This window comes from Varroa destructor, unplaced genomic scaffold (genome assembly GCF_002443255.2).
Source record: "Varroa destructor unplaced genomic scaffold, Vdes_3.0 BEIS01000001.1, whole genome shotgun sequence".
Lineage (NCBI taxonomy): Eukaryota > Metazoa > Arthropoda > Arachnida > Mesostigmata > Varroidae > Varroa > Varroa destructor.
In genome coordinates this window covers 16,285,345-16,305,936 of record NW_019211454.1, presented here as the reverse complement: position 1 = coordinate 16,305,936, position 20,592 = coordinate 16,285,345, and the positions used below count along the sequence as shown (strand labels likewise).

At 40.7% G+C, this 20,592-nt stretch overlaps 1 protein-coding gene and 1 long non-coding RNA gene across 17 annotated transcripts in view; one reads left to right on the top strand and one right to left on the bottom strand.

The window, feature by feature from the left end:
* The window catches only part of LOC111243040 (uncharacterized), a 277,350-nt gene that overhangs the window by 105,754 nt on the left and 151,004 nt on the right, over nt 1-20,592 (top strand). The window lies entirely within an intron of this gene.
* Nucleotides 1-20,592, bottom strand: part of LOC111242841 (uncharacterized) — a 163,776-nt gene that overhangs the window by 111,564 nt on the left and 31,620 nt on the right. The window contains exons 5-6 of one of the 13 annotated variants that reach the window (XR_015319302.1): nt 17,504-17,753; nt 16,420-17,044 (exon numbers count right to left, since the gene is read on the bottom strand). The exons of 10 other annotated variants lie outside the window; for them this stretch is intronic. This is a non-coding gene — a long non-coding RNA (uncharacterized LOC111242841). Of the gene's footprint in view, nt 1-5,072; nt 8,731-16,419; nt 17,045-17,503; nt 17,883-20,592 lie in introns of those variants that run through there. 2 more of the 13 variants (XR_015319312.1, XR_015319307.1) reach the window with 2 other exon arrangements.

Below are 20,592 nucleotides of genomic sequence, written 5' to 3'. Positions count from 1 at the left end.
CTTTCCCTTTGTTTGCTAGCATTCGAACTCTAGAGAAGAAAATAAGCGTCTGCTTCTACAAAGCAGACGCTTATTCTCTCTGTTTATGTCAGAAAGAGAACGCTCATGTCAGCTATCTAGCAGACGATATGGACTCCGGGTGTCTGTGTGTGGCACGATCGCCGCAGATTATATTGGGTCATCGAAAAAGTATTGAGCGTTTTAGAGCCAAAATTGAAGTAAATGCTTTTATATTTTAATTGCTATTTTTCTTACAACACCAAATATCTCATCACCGCAGAGCCCCTGCAATCTTTGCATTTCTCCGTTGAAACTATATTTACACCGTTAAACGAGCACTGCGAGGACCAAGACAGACGATAACTCGATGGTACAAAATCCGGCCTACATGACAGATGCATTAAGATTTCCCGTGCAACTTTTTTTCAATTTTCGCCCGGTAAATTAAGAGGTTTGTGGAGGTTTGAAAAAGGGTGTAGAATGGCGTCTTCGCTGTTCGCTAGTTCCCGTTTATTCCTTCTAGTGCCTTGTTGTAACTTTGTTAGTTTTTGATAGTCAAATGAGGTACGAATCAATCGTCGCGGCTAATCTCTCTCAATTCCATTGAAAACATAGCAAATTTAGCCTTCATTTTTTTTTGTTTGCACGTTACTGTCCTATATGATTTGCTGTCCATCATTGGTAATCTGCAGCTTTAGAAATAGATTGATTTCATGTTTGTGTAAGGTTTTGCAGACGGAGATACGATTCACGTTAATTCACATGCCACTTAAATATCGAGCTCTCATTATAGTTAGCCTCTACCATTTCAACAGCCTTTTATGCAACTGGTTGAGCTTTACGAGGAGCACCCTTCCTATCGAAGTTTACGGAAACAAGCAACAGATTTATTTATGCTTTATGATAATAAATCCTGTCTGTAAACAGCACGTACATTTTCATGACCATGCGGAGCATTTGTGCCTTTATTCTAATAAAATCGTAAAGGGAATTTTTGGTAGAATTTTTTCATCGTTAAGGCGCTCTATCTAAAGTTTCAATAAAGGCATTCTAACAATTGTAGTAAGTCTGGCTTCACCAAATCCCTATTTCTAAATAGCACCAACGCTGACTCGACGCGATTGATCGTACCTATCATATGTGACCTTGAAGCCATCTAGTTAGAAAGGCGGTCAATACTTTTTAGGTAATCCAATAATACGGCTTTCCATCTTATCTTTAACGGCTGTGGGATGCCGTTACAGAAGCTTGTTAGGCCACGCATACAGCTCAAAGCGAGTTATGGCGTATGTGCAATCATCATGATGCCTCAGGAAAGCTTATTCAATAAGCTTACCGTACGTACGGGGATATAGCTTCCGTACTATAGAACAGGAAAGATTGCAATATTCGAGTCCTGCCTTTGCAAAGAACAACTTTCGGTCGTTATCGCTGTTGTCGTCATCGTCATCGGTGTTGTTTATGATAATGGTAGCGGTTCTGACGTTAAATATACAAGTTCTGGGGACACCTATTAATATAGAACACATTACTGCTCAGGGGGTGGATTATATATCCACGGCTTCCTCCTTCTGAAAGATTCCTCATAAACGACGATTTGTTAATTCTTAGAACCCCGACATCACGATACGTTCTTAATAACCGCACTAATTAATCTCGTCGAGAGGTCAGCTGGGCTAATAATTCTTTCTTTAGCCGAACTAACATATTGCTATCTTCATTATCGCTGAAAGGGACTTCCGTCCGACTGAAATCGTTGTCAGTTCTCCACAGCATTTTGGAATATTCGTTTATTGCAGCACCAGACTCTCTCTCTTCACTTGTTGGACCTCCGAGGACTTTTTTTCCTATATCGTGTATCTGCACATGGGTTTTTTTTAGTGGACTTAGTTTCGCGAGTTGCGGACAGATCCAGCTTGGCAAAGGTCACTGTTTGCTGGCCTTGGGCCGCCTATGGACCTCTAGTTTTCATGGAATTGCAAAATTCAAAAATCCTAACTAACCTTGTATTCGACGACATGTCTGTTTACATTGAAATGGCATATTTGCGAAAAGTGAATACGTTTTTCCTGCTTCTTCTTACTTCTGCTGTCGCTCTATGTCATCGTATCAACAGGCTATCAAGACGGGTGGCTTGCCCTTATAGCTATGCCCGTGCGATTATCGGCGCTGACGTCGAGATTTATCCTTCAAGCGCCGATCGGGAATAACGGGCGACACTGAAGAAGAGAACCGAAGAGCCTCAAACGCAAAAGTTCGCAATGCAGCCCCACGACGGAAGTGTGCTAAGACGCCGTCATGGTCGGGATCATTCGAATAATCACAATGATAATGCTTATTAGTGTTATATATTTAATGATATAGCATTATGATTGTAGCAATATGACACTGCCTACACGCCCCGTAGCAGCCTGGGGCTTCGGAAACGTGAACTCGTTGTTGCTACTGTTCTTGATCTCTTGGCCAGGGGATCGGCGTAAGGGAATGCGTCATATAAAAGGGGTTATTTCCTGCTGAGCGAAAGAAACATTGCAGGCGGATAATATGGCGCCTACTTATTATGTGGGACTCAATAATATAGCGGACTAAGCAGTACATGCCGGTTCTAAGTGAAGACGAAGACTCGGATAGCGGCAGGTCTTTCAGAGGCAACACAGCACATTGCACATGAGTAATATGAAGGTCGATGGACTGATTATCGATCACAAGCTAAAGTATTTAATAATGAAAACAACTATTCGCGCGTCAAAAGCGACAGCCTGGAATTAACAGATTCGCGACAGGTTCCGTTAAATTATTCAGTCCATCACCGCTAGTAACGTTGGTGGAATTTCGATGTGTCCAGTTGAATCGTCTGTACTGTATTATACATAATAAACGTAATCATAAGAGCTAAAGTAAGTTTCCTATATTAAACTACTAACCATATATATGTATAAAATTGCGATATACATTTTCATGTATCCCTGCTAGATAATACTAAGCTAACTAACAGAAGTACGTGAACAATGTCCAATCCGTTTGTTGCCCCAAAGGTAGAGGTTCGTGGAAGCCAAATTCATTTTCCAAAGTGAGCACTGCCTGAAGCGGGTTAGAGAATGAACTTACTCGTCGATTGGCTTAATATAATGGACGGCTTAAACTTATAGAGGCAATTGTACGTACCTTAGCGTATTCGTCAAACTTAAGTGCGATTGCTGCATTCGGCACATCGCCATATTGAATGCAGCAACTGTAGTTGATACTGTCTTGCAATCGGTTATGCCCTAGTGTGAACAGTCGTTCAGCAAGTAATCTATGATTTTGTCTAATAAGCAGAAAGGAAGCCGAGAATCGATCTATTTACGCGACATGACATACTTAAAGGCCATCTGACTCGCTTTCCGTTTTCCCTCCGAACGTACAGCCGACCTGGGGGTAGCTTTTCCCTCTGAAAAAGAGCCACCTTAATTAACGAGTCAACGCGTTTTTGTCGGCAGAACAAAATGCACTGGGTCAATGGCAACATCGGCAGGTATAGACATAGATATGCACGAGCGCTTACGAAATACTGCAACGTCATATAGCATCATCAAACGGTGCCTGTCTAAACGAGTTTGCTCTCCATGCCCGATGCGCCCAGTGTAAGCTACCCCCAAAACGAAGACAATATTTCGGCTGTGGTAGCTGCCGGAAACGGCTGTCAAAACTATGGGGGCGATTATCTTATCCGTCATAGACGTCAATGATAGGCAGCGTAAGATACAAGAGGAAACTTCCTAATGGCTAGGTAAAAGAGCCTGCCGGAGCCTTCTCGGCAAGAAGGAGTTATGTTGATCCCAATGGTCGTAGCAATAATAAAAATATCATAGTAAAATAAAATAAAAAATGAAGCTCAACGAGGAACTTTTTTTTCGTGCAAACTGGTAGGCGACGTCACCGGGTTACTGGTTGACTACTTTCACCAGTTTAGGGGTAAGGCACGATCAATAGTTGTCTTCTGATGAAGCCTTCAATTATTGTAGAGGTTTGATGCAATTCAGGTTGCCAGTACGAAGCCCTCGACATCTTTAGAGCTATACAAGCAGTCGCAAAGGTTTTAAACCTTGGTGATGCTATAAGCCGCTTACTAGTGGCCTTAAGCGTGTAAGCGAGAAAGCGAAGTAGCCATCACTGAAGGACCACTAACCTAGGTAACTACTGAGTAGAGAGACGAAGTGCAGAAAGTCTGCGGTCATTAGAAATTTTACGCTTTTGCGGAAACACACCTTTTGATTATAGCTACCTTGTTTCAAGTGAGCCTTTACCAGATCTCAACACCAGACAGAAGAAATGAATAGACAGCTTAACACAGGCTAGATGGTCAATTATCCTTGAAGGCCATTCAATGCTATAGCATAAAATGGCGTTAATCTTCGAGGCACTGCGCGTCTTTGAACCACAAAACAGTACAGAGTATAGTTAAGCTCGTCATCCGAACTTAATCGTTCAGACATTTTTTGATAACTTGCGATGCGTAAACTCCTATTGTACCTAAGTTCAACTGGGATCAACAAGCAGCTCTTTCAACGAAATGGACTGCGCCTTTACAGTCACTGAAGCTGGTCATTAAACGTGCACTATTGGCTTGGCAAGGCATGGGAAGTTGAAGTCTGTATCAAGCAGTGCAGGATGTCTATGATGTAAACAACTGGCTAAAAACGCTAATGAGCACTGCGAAGGCCACGCTGTAAACTGTTGCTGGTCACTATATACTAGTTACGACGAAATCTATGAGCCTCTATCAATGCCAATCGTATCGCAAACACGCCTCTATGTTCCAAGCTTTACGTCCGTATAACCGTTCGGCGTTCCAGCACGAAACAAAGCGTGTCCTACCTAGATTACAATGTGTCTCTAACATTAGCGGACGAATATATTACTCAACTAACTATTACGAATATACAGGTTCGTTGTCTAACAGCTAATCTATGGAATAACACATTTTCAGGTATCTGCTTTCCTCTCTTAAGATTTCAATTTTGGGCAATCCAGAATGGAAGTTCATCGTTTCCATTTGGAAATGCATAATTTCCAAAGAGCATACATCAATGTAGTACTTTATTTTTATTTATTTATTTATTGCCTTCGTTAAGAAGCGGTCACACAGCATTTTGCGTACATGTGCTATGCATACATTAACATGTAAACCGAGTATCCCCGGAAATAAATATCGGTGCCGGGGAAGTATCAACGGTTTCAACATCTCTGTGTTTATATCCAATATAAGTGATCTGAAGTTTCGCTTCGAAACCTAACATGCATTATGATTTTCAGTCCCCAGTAAACTGTCGTGGAAATATTTCTTTGGCTACAACATACTGGGGCGGCACCTAAGCCAGGCAGTGAGCACGTATCCTTCTTTGAAATGAAGATTTATATGTGCTGTATTGTGTTCTTCACTGCGAAGATAGTAATGAGACCCTCTGAGAATTACTATGTAGTATAAATTGCCAATATGAAAGCCGGGCTAGTTCAGCATTCGAGGCTGATAACATAAAGTCCATGACACAAACAACGATTACTCTATTGTTACTGCCCTAATCTACCACATCTGGAAAGCACTTAGAACGAATGGTCGAGCATATCTATATTGGACCTGGTTATGTCCGTGCTCGCAACTAACTACAGCGATTTCCGGAACTGACCTTGCCCGGGTTGGAAATCACCATTTCTTCTTTGTACCGGCCACGCTTCACTGCTACATCAATTTGCATGCATATATTCTGGTAAAGTACAACTAAAATTACATGCGATAATTATAGCATTAGACTGAAAAGAATAAGCGAAAAGGAGCTCAAACTCTAGCCAAGCTTTGCTTTCTTATTTAATTAATTGTCCTTTGGCATTAATTATAGCGTATAGGGGAATAGCGTACGCTCACGAAATACGTTAACGATATGTATAGGAGAAAGCGTTACATCGCAGTTATCTTTTATTATGCGGTGGACAACAGTATTTTATCACACACAAACACCATGTTCAATCACCGCTAAATTCAACATCTGCTCTTCTTGTCAGGCTTTGACGTTTTCAATTATCTCTGCTGTTATCATTAGTATCCCCACGAGCACCATCACCAAGTAATTTTGTGTTTGGTGCGCGAAATCGAGATCCGGACCATTCGAAACACATCCGTAGATTTATTTCAACCACTATAATGTGTGCTTACATTGAAATTGTCTATATACAATCTGATTAAGATCTTAGCTGAGCAGATTTTGGGCTAATGGTTGGCCACACGATCAGCGGTTCGATCGTCTCCAATGGATCTGTGACAACTACGTAGGCCGCGAACCCTTCCCGTGGACCCGGATTTAACAAATCAAAAACGGTCTATCAAGGCCGGTAAGCCCCCACCCGTTTTAGTTGAAACATGTTGGAATCGTTGATCGCCTCACCATAAGCGTTCTCCATCCTTGTTGTTCTCCAGCCATAAGACCACCCCGCAGACGCATGCGTAATCACGCAGTTTAGCGTTCATCTAACAAGTACAAGTTTGCTTTACAAGATTGCTATGAGTTACCTCGCTATTGTTCCTGCCGCGGCTTGTATAGATTTTCAGCCAACACAAATCACTCGAATCGAGAAGTTCCTCTGCTACTGCCATTAAATAAATGTTTTAGTTTTAAATCTGGTTGTACTATTGCCTAAGCATTGCTGTTCCAAACCATTGATGGCCTTTTCAATCATGGAGTAAACTGTTGATTTGGCCTAAATGTTCCTACTGTGCCCAAATGTCCGCTTACTGCCCCCCCCCCCCCCAAATTTAAAAAAATTTAATAAACAAATACGGGTACGCCATCATCAGAATTGCTACTTTCACTACTGAATGATTATTTCAGCTTTTACGTTTCCTATTCCCGTTGCGCAATGTTAAACCGATGATAGGTGGGTGGCTCTTAGCTCAAGGCGAAATGTCTCTGTGTACGGCCGGTTTCGAACGTCGGCGTCTCAGGCCGGCGTGCCTACTTACTAAATATAGTTCTGCCAGTATTATTTTTCCTATTGGAATGGCTGTCGGCTCTGTAAACATTGATTGACAAGGAATAGCTATATGAATAAGAAGCAATATGGCCTCGCGCACTGTCAAGTCGCTCGTTTCTACACGCAGACAGCGTTTTGGACACCCCCTCAAACGATTTTTGTTACACATCTACTACGCAGGGTTCAAGGTGAGCGCCACACGCGCTCAGAGGTAAACCTGGGAACACATGTCGTTCTTTGAGCATTCTCTGTCGCCATGCTGTCCTCCTTGGCACTATTCGACGACAAATAACGAACGGGCCTGGACGCAAACTCTATTTTTCTGGTCCCGCGGATAAATCGTTTATGTACACTGGGGGTCGCGTAAGGTGCAAGGCACCCTGTCCAACGGCTTGTTCATGGACCGCGAACGAACGTTGCGCCTCATTGGTTAAACAATTTCGACACACAAACGGTACGACAGCGTAATGTAGTTCTGCCTCAGATCATTGCTAGCAAACATTCATATGCTTCTGAAAATTCGAGAAATGATCCGAAATAAAAGGAACAATCCGCATCCGTTTGAACAATCAAAAACATCTTACTTAGTAGTTCCATACAGTTTATGCACGTTGAAAACTCCCCCAATTAATACCTATATGTATACAGGAATGCATATATGTCTGTGGTTGCCTGGGGCGAGGGGGGATAACCAGCTACTTTTGTTGAAGAAACGACTGATGGAGATGTTTTGTAATAACATAGAAAATGATGTCTCCTGTTCAGTGGAGACGTCGATTTTAAATGGGTGGATCTTAAATAGCTAAGAGAATGTTCATTAATTTTATTTTGACATAGTACACAAATAGATATATGTGTATATAGTTATGACTGTGAGTTTAGATGATCGGTGTCGAAACGCGCTTTAACGAAGGTGGCGTATTAACAGACGATGGTCCAATAAACAACTGTCCTGCAGTTATTTTTTCCTTGCTCTTGCTTGGAATTTGCTAATTTCGTTAATGGGTTTTTCATTTAGACAATTGTCGAGTATGCGATTTCAAGTAAATATGTTAAGTTCCCATTGATACGCTGAATAACCCATCAGGGTTGAGGCGAAAGTTTATATTCAGCGAGCTCTAGATGGCGCATTGCAATATCGGTTCTAGTTAGGGCAAAAAGAGGGTACCGGAAACGAACCATCCGAAGGCTAGTACCCATTTGGCAGCTCCACTCTACGGTCCAAGCACCAGTTCGTAATCGTCGTGGCCACTTTGCGAGAAGCGTTCTTTTTTGGCCTTACTTCGGCCACCATTTGGCCAGATGCGCGGTAAGATGGCTGCCAGAATAATCGGAGAAGCGGACCAACTTATTCAATCACCTACGTCATGTCAGATTAGCTCGCCTATTACATTGATACCTAACAAAAATTCGACTATTGTGTCCGTACCATTACGTACACAATAGGATATATAACGTATTGCAAAACTAGCGAGGCTTTGCAGAAATCAATGATGACTAATAATTGGTTTAATTATTTATCGAAGGCGAAAGCCACTTCAAGAGCTTCAATCCGTTCGAGAGGTGAGGGTCCACCTCTGAAAGTGCGGAACTTAATTTAACTCAACTTTTGCTTGTATTTCGTTTGGATGCTATCCAGTACTCTGTTATCGAACGTGCTATGTTTCCACATGATGCCGAAGTTATGCAGAACTGGTCAACTGGTGCCCTGGTTGAATATGTATCCTGTAATATATACAAGATTTGTAAGAATGCAACCAGCATTAGGTTGTTAGGACGATAATGACTGGGTTTATGCTATTTTTGCTGACGGTCAAATGTTCCGGTTCTTTTTGTATTGCCCAAGCTGTCACCGTCAATGACAACAGGGCTGGCAAATAAGGAAAAGCTTTTCAACAGTTAATTGTATTATAGCTGGCCACCAGCAAGAATTAGAAAGAAACCAAGCTATAATGGCCACTACTTTCTCACTAGCTTGGTACTTTTAGAATGTCAATAGTTCACTAAATCCTCTAATAATCGCTATAAAATTAAGCATTTTAAACGTAGTTGTACTGAGAGAATGTCACGTCGCCAATAAGGCCCATTATCATAACGTACTCGGCCATGTCTGCAGTTTTATTAACTAATAACCTCGGCACTCATGAACTTTACTATAGATTTCCAATATCTAGTCTATCAGAGGCCTGTCGGGCGTTTCCTTGCAGGATACACAAACCAACGGGGATCTTCTGGTCGAGTGCACTTATGCGTGGGAACGGCCATTATCGCATTGGCAGGCTTCAGGTAGTAATTTTTAGTTCCTCTTTCTGCACACTTCGGCCCGCTCCTGAATCGCGTTAGCGTCTGCAAGTTTCACGAAGTACCCCTCCCCACTTTCAACGTGGTTCTGCCAAAGCGCTCTTTTTGAGAATTTGGCTATTTAACGAGTGTTGCGCCCAGACGAAATTCTTCGATGCATGCGTCTATAAACTGAGCGAAAACTTCTGAGTTATTCCCATCCAGATGCCACCGTTCGAAGGTGCGAGAAAGAGGTAGCTATTATACTACCGAGTTGAGGAGCTCCAGCGCGAACGTAACAACTTCCTACTTTCATAATACCGTTTCGTATTGTTAACGCTCACGCCAAGGTACAAACAAAAGAGGGCTTGGGGCCCCGAAGGGTTAGCCCGAACTCGGTGTTGAAAGGCGTGTGCCGTATACGTGTCAAAGGGGCGTCAATGTCAGCTCTATAGTCAGATTTTTTGAAAGCTATGCCATCCCATTTGTGTGCCTCGAAAGATTTTTGCTATAAGCGTTTAAGCATACGCTCGCATTGCTGTTACGCACTGTTTTAGTCTTAGACAGGCAGACAGATGCATGTTTGTATCTCTGCAGTTTTTTTTTTTGCCTATTTCTAATGTTGTGTAATGATTCACTTATCAAACGCTGTGCTTATGTGCCGATTATTGGGAGCCGGGGAAAATGGTTTTTGCTAAATTAGTTATAGTTTTTTCTGACTGAATTTATATTATGGGAATCCCAAATTTAGTTGAGCGCTGAAGCCTGCACGATATCATTGAATATGTTTGTAGACAGCTGGCTTCTAAAAGAAGCAATCGGTTCTGTCGATCGGAAATTAAATTGTTGTAAAGCATGGAATTTTCAAGCGCTGAGTAAACTTCAGTTCAATTATAATTATTCAGGTCCTAAAAACTATAGTACAGGATGATGCATAGCCAATATCTCTTATCACCTTCAGATGGCTTTGGTAGCCGTGAACCTATCGGATACTCTTAATACACGAGACGAGATCATCTCTTGCGATTGTAATTGCTAACCACTCATTATTATTATTATTATTACTATTATTTTTACCGCCGTGTTTCGAAACAGAGCGTGGCATTTCAAGCTATCAGCCAAAAAAGCGATAGTTGAAGAATTAAAGTTTCTTTTTATAACGGTAAGTTCATGCTGCGCCGAACAAGTTCCGTGCAACTGTCAGTCTTAATATCAGCGGCTAATGGACTTTCTTCAATGAGTAAATTTTACTTCATGAACCTCAGTCTGATCCGGCGACGGATAACGGTCATAATAATGGCAAAAGCTAGAAGATCGGATTTGTTGCAGCAAGAACAAACACAGCTCCATCAAATCCGCTACTATATAACGTCTGTCCAAACGTCCTTTTGGATTGTAAATATGTTTGTATAGTATTGGTCATAAACGCGTGAGCTAGGAAAGGTTTGAACGTCTCTTTATGACGAATGAATTGCCTTACCCGCTTTTAGCTTCCAAACATCGGCATCCCTGTATGACCAATTTGCGATATTTATTTTTTTTTTTTTTATAGATTTTTTTTTGTGGAAATTTTTTAATAGATATCATAACGCTCGTTGTCCTTTGCTACAATCTTTAGGCCATCTGGCAAGTTTCTAAAATTATTGATTTAACAAAACTTGTTCTATACGCTGATTCTATATATATATATATATGGTTATTGTGTTGTTGAGCCATACAGACGATTTTTTCTATTTTTTTTTTTACTGTTTTTTACTATTACTATTAAGCATGGTTAAATAGAATTTATTTCTGTCAATAGTCGTCGTATGCGGGCATCAGTTGCGGAAGCAATTGAACTAATCGTCTGCCGAGTGTTTAGCCTTTTTTAAGAATATGTAAACCTTTTTTAAGGACATCTGGTTTTATAACGATGTATTTACTACGGTTCTGTGCGGCTTTACTTAGCATTGTCCGACTGGACGAAAGGGTGGGTCAGTACTCATCTTAATACCTTGGCAGCCAATCAGTTGATTTATTTAACATTTCACGCTAGACTGTCGAAAACGATCAATTCCGGATTCTGATAGCCAACACGAGAAAAATGGCGCCCGATTCATTTTGTCTAGATTCTATTTATATAGAAAGAGGTTAATCATTATGTTTCCAAAGGTTATGCAAAGAAAAAAATTCGGTATTCAATCTTGAATACGAACAGTTGTATTATCAAGACTCGTTAATGGGCACAATTAACATTTTCCCCGCGCCCAACCCAATTATTTAATCACAAACCCAGTGACACCCACACAATCCAATCCTAGAGGTAGGCCACGGCGAAATCACTGAATGTTTATTATTCTCTATCTAGGTCTCTAATCCGAATTACTCGGCCAGAGCTGCCACAGATTCCACATCTGATAGTTCACGCGTGTTAGCGTCATCCTTCTAACGTGTCAGGTTTATTTATGTTAAGATCAAGTCACGACACGTAGAGCTCGGGGTAATCGATGATTCACTCATCTCGGATTGATAAAAGGAACGGGATAACTTTGCTATATACGTATCAGTTATTAAGCTTAAAATGAAGTCACCGGTTTGCGCTCTATTTATGATACCTTTCGTTGGCTTTAGTATCTATATTCATAAAAAGAAGATTAAGACCTTTGCATTGCTAGGTAATTCTGGAGAATTAGGGCTATTATACAACGACCGACCAACCGACGCGGTTCGAACTCGTACACATTTCGTAGACTCTTGTAAGTTGAAGTTCGCTCTTTACAAGCCTTTTAACTTTGTTACAACCCACGAGGGTGGAGCTGTACATCTAGTGAAATTTGTCATCAAGTTCGATGAAGTATCAGTATTATGTGATAACAATAGACAGATCGAAAATTTTTTTAACAAAAATAAATTTCTATTTGCTTAATTTTTTTTTAGTGATTTTACCCGCATGTAATGATGGCATTATTTTAAGAAAAAAGTATTAATCGGTCAGTCTAAAATAAAAATGAGTAATATTGCGGCTATTTACTTACTCTACAATGCGCCCTGTGGATTACTAATAAAACAGCGTACATGAAACTTGAAAGATTTTTTATAAAAAGTACCGCCACCGTTAAATTTTTGCATTTTTCTATGCTATTGGCTTGGTGCATCTTCCCGCCACAGTTTCACCTGTTTCAGAGTTACGTTTCCTAAAATTTACTCAAACCACATCTCGTTCTGTAAAAGTCTCTACATTTCGTTTTAGTAAGTAACAGCTCTCGGGAGCTAAATATATGGGCCGGGGTTAAGTGGGACTAAATGGATTTAAGGCACATAGGAGACAAAACAGATTTGACAGAGATACAGTAAGGACTAACTCGGTCTGTATATCTACTGGCATTAGATACGCAGATAAAGAAAACAGTAGTTCGCTCAACTTAAAGATTGCGGCGTCCTTGGTAGTTGATCAATAATCCATGAATTTTCTTTCAAGGAGGTTCAGTCGGGGGATCCTACGAGACGTCCCCATGATAGCTTAATGGGTAACGTGTTTGCTATATTGCTAATCTTAGGGACATGTGGTGGTTAATGTTGTTTCGTGCTGAGAACTAACCGTCTGATGGAATACCTAACGGCGATATTGGACGTAAAACAGCTAGACTTATGTGAAGCTTTCCCAGCAGACCTATAAAATATGGTAACGATTTGCCAATGCTGAAGTTTGAACTAGTGATGGTAGCACGTTTATCATTGTTGTGGCAATGCAAGACGTGCATTGGTCATACAGGCACACAAAATATACCTATCCTATAGCGTACGGTCTACAATGATGTTGGCCATAGTTACAGTTACTGAAAGATGTTATATGTCATGCAATTGCAAATGATAAGCTGAGCTGGGCGTCACAGTTTCGTGCTCGTGATGCCGAAAGTATCTGTCTTTGAAAGAAATCGTGACTATTCCAGCGTCATAGCGTATTGTCAGGACACACCACATACTGGATAATTAAGAATATCGGCCGTAACTAACTATAAAAATTGCTCGTAGCAAACAGAGATACTTATTTAATTTTTTTTTTTCTTACGAATAAACGTACCTACTCGGCTTCTGTATGTCATCTGTATGTAATGTTGGATCATGGAATAATAAAGAAGCCCTTGGCGAACATAACAGCATAGTTTCTTTCTGCTATGATAGCGGCAGACATTCTCAACAGAGTACATTATATGTCTGTTGTATAGCTCATATCGTTTTTCCATCTTCTACATTTCTGTTGCGTTTTTTTTCAGATCCAACACGATCCCTTCACGATTCCGCTTTACCCAGCGTTTTGCTTGTTATTTAAATATATCGCAGTACATTACAGTTCGAACAACGGAAGCTGTAGTTATGACATCGAGTAGTAACAAGTATATGAATCGAATGAAAAGAACAACCGCGTGTCTACTCATTCTTGCCTTCTTCTCCGTGCTTGTTTATTCGGCATGTGTATTAATCCGTGCATCCGTGCCACCACTGCTTGGGCAAACTAAAGCAGACGATAGTAACCACGGCAGCGAAAAACATACCGCACGATACGGCACACAAAAATAGCCCCGATAGCAGTAACAAAGTTATTACTAACACTGTCTCACCTTTGCCTAAAGGGGATACAGGCAATACTCATATTAAGTGCATGAAGCATCGTTGTGTTCTAAATGGTCCTTTCGGCAGCTACTGCCGGCGGCTTCTAGCGGGCTAATTCAAGCACGTTGGTGGATACCTCACCGCCCTTTCCCGCTGCCGCCCCTTGACGATTTCGCAGGTTTGACAGTGCCACCCGATTGCTCGTATCGCGTCCAGGTCTCGAGTGTTAAAGGTAGCAATCAATTATCCAGTGCCATTGCTTCTATTTGCTTTTACTGAGCTATAGCGCTTCACCACAGCTGTAGCCGTGCTATTGGCATCCAATTTTCCAAGCGAGCAGCAACGGTTACCCTCGATTCGCAGTAGATGTTAGGCGGGCTGCCATAGCGTAATGGTTTGAAAAAACAACAATTAACGCCAATTGTTAAGGGTTAGCCGTATATATTTTGTGGTTTTGCTTAAAAAACGTTTTCGGTGGTTCGCGCGAACGGAGGTAACTAGTGGTGATCCTAGTCTGATGGGTAAATGTTACATACATTCTGTATTATTCTGCAAGAACTATTATCATGTATCAAATCAACAAATGAAAGACGACTGATAATAGAAGCGATTATGCAGAATCCTTGGGCATATTGCGTTCCGTTGGAGGCCACCAACGCTGTCTGACTCGATCGCGATCTCGGGCGCTAGGCAAAAGCTCAAAAGCTTTACCTAGCGCCTCTTATGATTTAGTAATTTAAATCATTATTCTGTTATAGGCTTTACAAAAAGTTATTCATACTCAATATACCTTAACTTATTTAACATAAATAGTATATATATATATAAATAATAAAGTGAAAAAAGAACTTCAGCGCCCTACGCTAACTCCTCATTGTCCCTTGACAATACCTACCTAGGATATACTACGCAGTTAGCACTGAGAAGGAGCCTTACATATTGAACAGAATATAGGAAAAGCGTTGACCGTGGAAAAGTTCGAATGTATATCTACGCGGGGTCCATTATCGTAGATAGCTAGCTTTGACAAACGCCCTGGTCATGCGACCTGCGCTAATAGCAGTTTGTTTCCTCTTACAGAAGAAGAGATGAGAGAACGAAAGGGAGCCCCTTACAAATATCACGCACAGAGTCCCAAAAAAAGCAAAAATCGCCTTGGGGTCATTATCGATGGCAGATCACTATGAAGCTGAGTTCTGACTGAGCTGTGGCCTGCCTGCAGCAGGGAAAGAGCTAGGTAACTGAAATCGAAGTGGCAGCACCAACAACCACGGCTCTAGAGGCCAGAAATTCTCAGGGCATATTTTATTACATAAGACCTTGTCGTGCTCTATAGCCCTGAGCTTTTTGTTTGTGCGCTAGGCCAAGCGTGTCGCTTCGTTCCGTTAAAACTTTTCACTTTCCATTGACGAAAAGCCTATAATATGCTTTTTCTCATATTGTCGAATTGGTTTTCAGCCGACCCTAACGCCATGTCCTCTTCTTATTTTCGAATGCTTTTGTTGCCAGTAGAGTTTTTAAAAGCTTTTTCTTTCATTTTCTTACTCGCTCGTCTCTGCGCCATCCTTGTTGTAGCGAGCAACCCACCCAGTTTTCGTCCTATTTGATCCTCGGTATAATGGGCCTTTGTATGTATACAGGGCATTTTCGAGAAGTAAGAAATTGCGTAGATGACTTTTTTTGGGATCTATTTGCTGGTAAGGCGCTAACGAAATTTCCTTATGCATATTCACTAGGACGCAGTTGAAAATGATTCCAATGCAAAAAGATATTGCTTTCGCAGGATATATCTTAGCATCGATTTGTTCCAGGTCACTTGCCACTAGCCGCCTCGTTTGACTGATCACTATCATACAAGGGCTTCCAAGTAGGCTAAAAAGAGCTGAAGATTTTTTTATGGTCTTTTTACAAATGTTTTAGCGCGCCTTATCGTCACACGCAAGTTGTCCTTGTTTCAACAAAAGTCCGCTACATACTAGTACCGTAATTTTCTTAATTTTCTAATGTCTACGATCTCATCCTTTGCTCCTAGTCGTTTATCGTAAGTAATATAGTATAAATATATTGACGGAAGCAACAGCTATGCTCCATCAGACGCGGCTCATCGGAAAATATTCTCCGATTCTTGTAGAAATGACGAGGGCACTGCATCTCTTCACCAGAAACAGTAATCATCAACAATGGCCTGGTTTGCTTAGCCTACCGTCTAAAACGGAGCGAAGAAGGAAAAGAGATAGCCAGTGACCGATAGAAACGAGTTGAAGAGGTCTCCTTCCAATTTGCTAACAAACATTTCCGGTCCTGCCTTTTGCCTGCTGCAGCTGCTGCTGTACTCTTTTAGACCTAACACAGATGAGTCGCGAGTATTTCTAAAAATGTGTTTGGATTGAAAAAGACCACGCAATTAGAAATACGGGGCATAACAAGATCAAAAATTGTCGTCATTTGCTGGGATGTATGCACATACAAAGCGGGAAAAAAAATTGTTGTTTGAGACAGAACTACTTTGGACTGGATTACATTAATTCATATTTTATTTATTCGAACAAAGCAAAAAGTCTGTTGTCTGGGTAGAACAGCTTCAGCTTGACGAATACCTTAATTTAGTATCTCTATCGTCCAGTGATAGCCTTGATGCTGCAAATGTCTATCTAAGCATGCGTTTCGCTAACTTTAATAGAATAATTATGAAACGACACTCATCTTTGCTTTTTGCTTACAGGTGCCATTCATGCCTGCGATCGATCTTGTTTAGCATTACTTGGTAAATGTACACTAGCGCATCGGTGAACTACCAATTGCAATTGATATCCAGGTCTTCCTTTGACCGAGCCTCGGCCGGAAGTGCCTCGTAGTTTCCGGTTCTGGAGACCTCTAAGACACTGCCGTAAAAGCCATGAAGTGGATGTTCTCGTCAGCCTTGTAGAAACGCATCCTCGACACGTATACTTCCGGCTTGGCATTGGTAGAGCCTTTGTAAACATCCTCTATTTCTTCGTCAGGCCTCTAACGATGCGTTAAGCTGTGCTGATCGTTTTTTTCATGCATAAATTTATGTTCTAGGCATCATTCAGGCCGGCGCCTTCAGGAAACATCAAGTTACTTTCTCGCTTCCGCATTGTTCGTGCTTCCCCCATTTCAGGAAATCATCCTTGTATTCATTTATCACCTGTCCGCCATTTCATACGCAACGTAAAACTATAACGCTATGACGCTTCCTTTCAAAAAATAACGCGCAACCTAGATCAAAGCCTTACTGGCGTTTTGCGTCGTGTATAGAAACTAAATTTTATCATTGTATGAACTTACCACTATAATGACATTATGGGCCTCAAGCTTAATGCTATGCTAACATGAAATGACTTTGTCCAATACCGAATCCTTACGTGGAGGTTTTTATGCGAATAAGACAGGTCTGCCAGCCGCACTGAACGTCTGACTGCATCCAAACAAGACGTCACTGCCCAACTATCTACGTTTTGCTGTTCGGTAATAACTACCGTGGAGATATTCATGCAAATTTAAATGCAAAAAAGAGCACGGGTCTATCTTATCTTTGTCGTGTCTTATTTCTCAGAGAAGCGTTATTACGTAAAAGCGGTAAGGTTCGTATTCGCCTTTTACTAACCGTGGCCGCCAGCTGCTCGAAACTGGACCGTCCCAGAGACGCCGCAAGTTGGGCACCTAGTTACGTTGGGTCGTTTCATTCCTAATTGACCCTCTTAAACTTCGTAATAACGACAGCGGCAACGCTAGGAGACGAGATGCTTGAAGGATGCGGTGAACACGATGCTAGATGTCATCGGCTACTAGTACTGGTGATGATGGCGGAAAGTACAAATTCGCAGTGTCTGACTAGCTCGTAAAGGTGCAGATACCTAAGGACATAAGATTCGTGCTCTGTGAGCCTCATTGTAGTCGTATTTTGTGGCTCCTACGAGCTTGGTTTAGTGCCGTGCTTGGAAACTTATCCCGTTTCAGGGAACAGGCCACTGACACAGAGCGACCTGGTGGAAAGCAGTAAAGATAAAAATAAGGTTTTAAAAATACGCATGTAGTCGTAGTATTACGGTCTGGCGCAAATTTACCGTTAATCGCATGTCGGAACTTTCATGGCTGCTATAGTAACTTACGATTCGTCGACCTCTACGAGCGATAATCCCAGTAACTGCCAAGTCCGTCGGAAAATAATTGTCACGTTATCGAAGTGCAGGGCGTTCGAGTTATCCAAAAAGATAACCGAAGAAAAACAAGGCTTTCGATAAGACTCGGAAAAACTTGATTTGCGAAAACTATTTTCTCTACCGCACGTTCTAGCATAACATTTAATCCTCAGTAAGAATAAAATAGTCTAAACGGCAACGTCTGGTGTCGGAACAAGCCGACAAGCGTCAAACGTCCCGTTAGGGTGCTCCAACTAATATTTCTCCGTGCCTGTAATGGTGCTACGGATCTAAGCGATGTACGAGGTGCGATGGACACTTGTTACTTTTAACTGAAGGCCAGCTCTTTACAGAGATATTTCATAGCAGCGGCCAACTCGATTGCTCGTACCGGAATCATTCGACAGAGCTGAAACTCAGGGTAGTATGTTAAAATGATAAAAATCACCTATATTTAGCTTATTTATAATAGGAATGATGATACTTGTGTAGACTCCGAACTGAGTGAGTGAATTACCCAACTATGTGATACATCTCGCTTAAATCCACATTGATTGTTCGATGGGTTATTGCGTGTTTATTATTATGATAGGAATTGATCTCTTCATATAGATACCGACGAAATGAACGTTTCTACAAGTCCATATATGTCCGGTTCATATATGGACTTGATATATGGATTTGTTTCACTCTATATACGTTGGTTATATATCTGTACAAATGCTTTGAGCGCTGTGCAATAAATCTACACGATAATATTGATATCGCGTTTCCATTCAACCTAGAACTATCTCCAATATGACCTTCGTCTATTACAAGGGTCCATATTGCAATCATTTACATAGGTCTCGGAACAGTCTCTGGAGGGTTCGGTATTAACCCAATATTAACTCACAATCCCAGAATTGTGGGTTTAATTTGTTTTTTTGTATCTATAATCGCCAATATCACATCTATTGCGATCTTTCGCGCTACTATTTTAAATTTTTACATTGTTGCTGTGTGGCCAAATGGCGATCATGTTTGACAGGTTCTATTCCTTACTTTACTTTCTTTTTCACGTATAATATATTATATTCAGTATCCATCACCCTCAATATCAGTATATATATATATATATATACTGATATATAATATGAGTATATATATATATATATATACTCATATTGCGACAAACGTTGTGTACGCTACATTTCTTTAATTACAGACTCCATTTACTACTAATCAGTTATTACCGTTTCGATATACGAGCGACTTGTTCGTTGAATAAACGGGCTACTATATGTATATACAATAGCCCATTTATTATTATATTATATTAATTATATATATATATATATATATATATATATATATATATATAACAATATTATTATTATGTCACACATCTATATATGTATATGTTCATAAATAAAAAAAGATATATACAAGTATAAAAAAAAATGAACAAACTAATTAAGTTGACATCCAAGAACAGGTCTTTTCTCTAAACATCTTTATTTATTTGTTACCAGTACTGAAGGCTGATCCTAAGGACATGCTCGTAAAACGATCGCTGAAGAGGATCAGCTCGGTGAAGCATTATGCTACATAATAATCGTGTTGGGAAAAAGCACTAATTATTGGCTTGATTAAAATGACGCAGCCCAGAACTAAGTTTGGGCGAGTCTGCGGAACAATAGGGAATAAATAGAGATAAATATATTCTACAGATTACAATGGACGCCAGCCATACATGAGGACAGTTCGATTCGTCAGCTTAGAAAAGGCGTCTGAGACCCAAGTCTCAACCACACGACGAAGCGTAGTTTAAGCTTTCTATATTTATTTATATATTCCTCTATTGAAAGCGGAATGCAAGTCAATTTCGAATATTACGTTATCTACATAGCAACAGGGCCGGGCGTTATTTTGCTAAGAAAAATGAAGAATAATGTAGTAATGCTTTGTTTTTTTTTTCTTAAATCTACATACTATCTGTAATAAACAAAGGAATCGAACAAGACTATGACGTACGTTGCAGGCTACTACCGTTAACGGACATATTGCACAGCTTGAAACTTTTTCGATCGTTCGAATCCAACGAGGAACCCTATTCCACAATTTTTTTTTCTTTTTTTTTTATAGTGAAACACTCAGGTCGATGTAAGGCTTACTACGGTACGAAATCAAAGGACCACACTTAGCAAAAAAAAAAACTAGTATTTGAGCTATATCTTTTTTTACGAACGCATGCTTTTCTGACATTATTCCATGCACTGTGTATGCAAAGGGGAGGCAGATGGCAAGCATGTTGCACCGAACTAGAACCTGATGGCCCATAAAAATATCGGTAACTCTACCCTGAATACTTCTAATACCACAACGAGATCCATTGAGAACTTGAATTATTCGAGTCTAGGCCTGACGACTATACGCCTTCAAGACCCGAATAAGGTGCACTACCTACGAAGCTAATTAGACCAAACAAACAAGACTGTTCGTTAATTAGCGAAGCAATTCCACTAGTAGAGTATTAAAGAACTATAGGAAAAATGTAAATCCCAATAGGTTA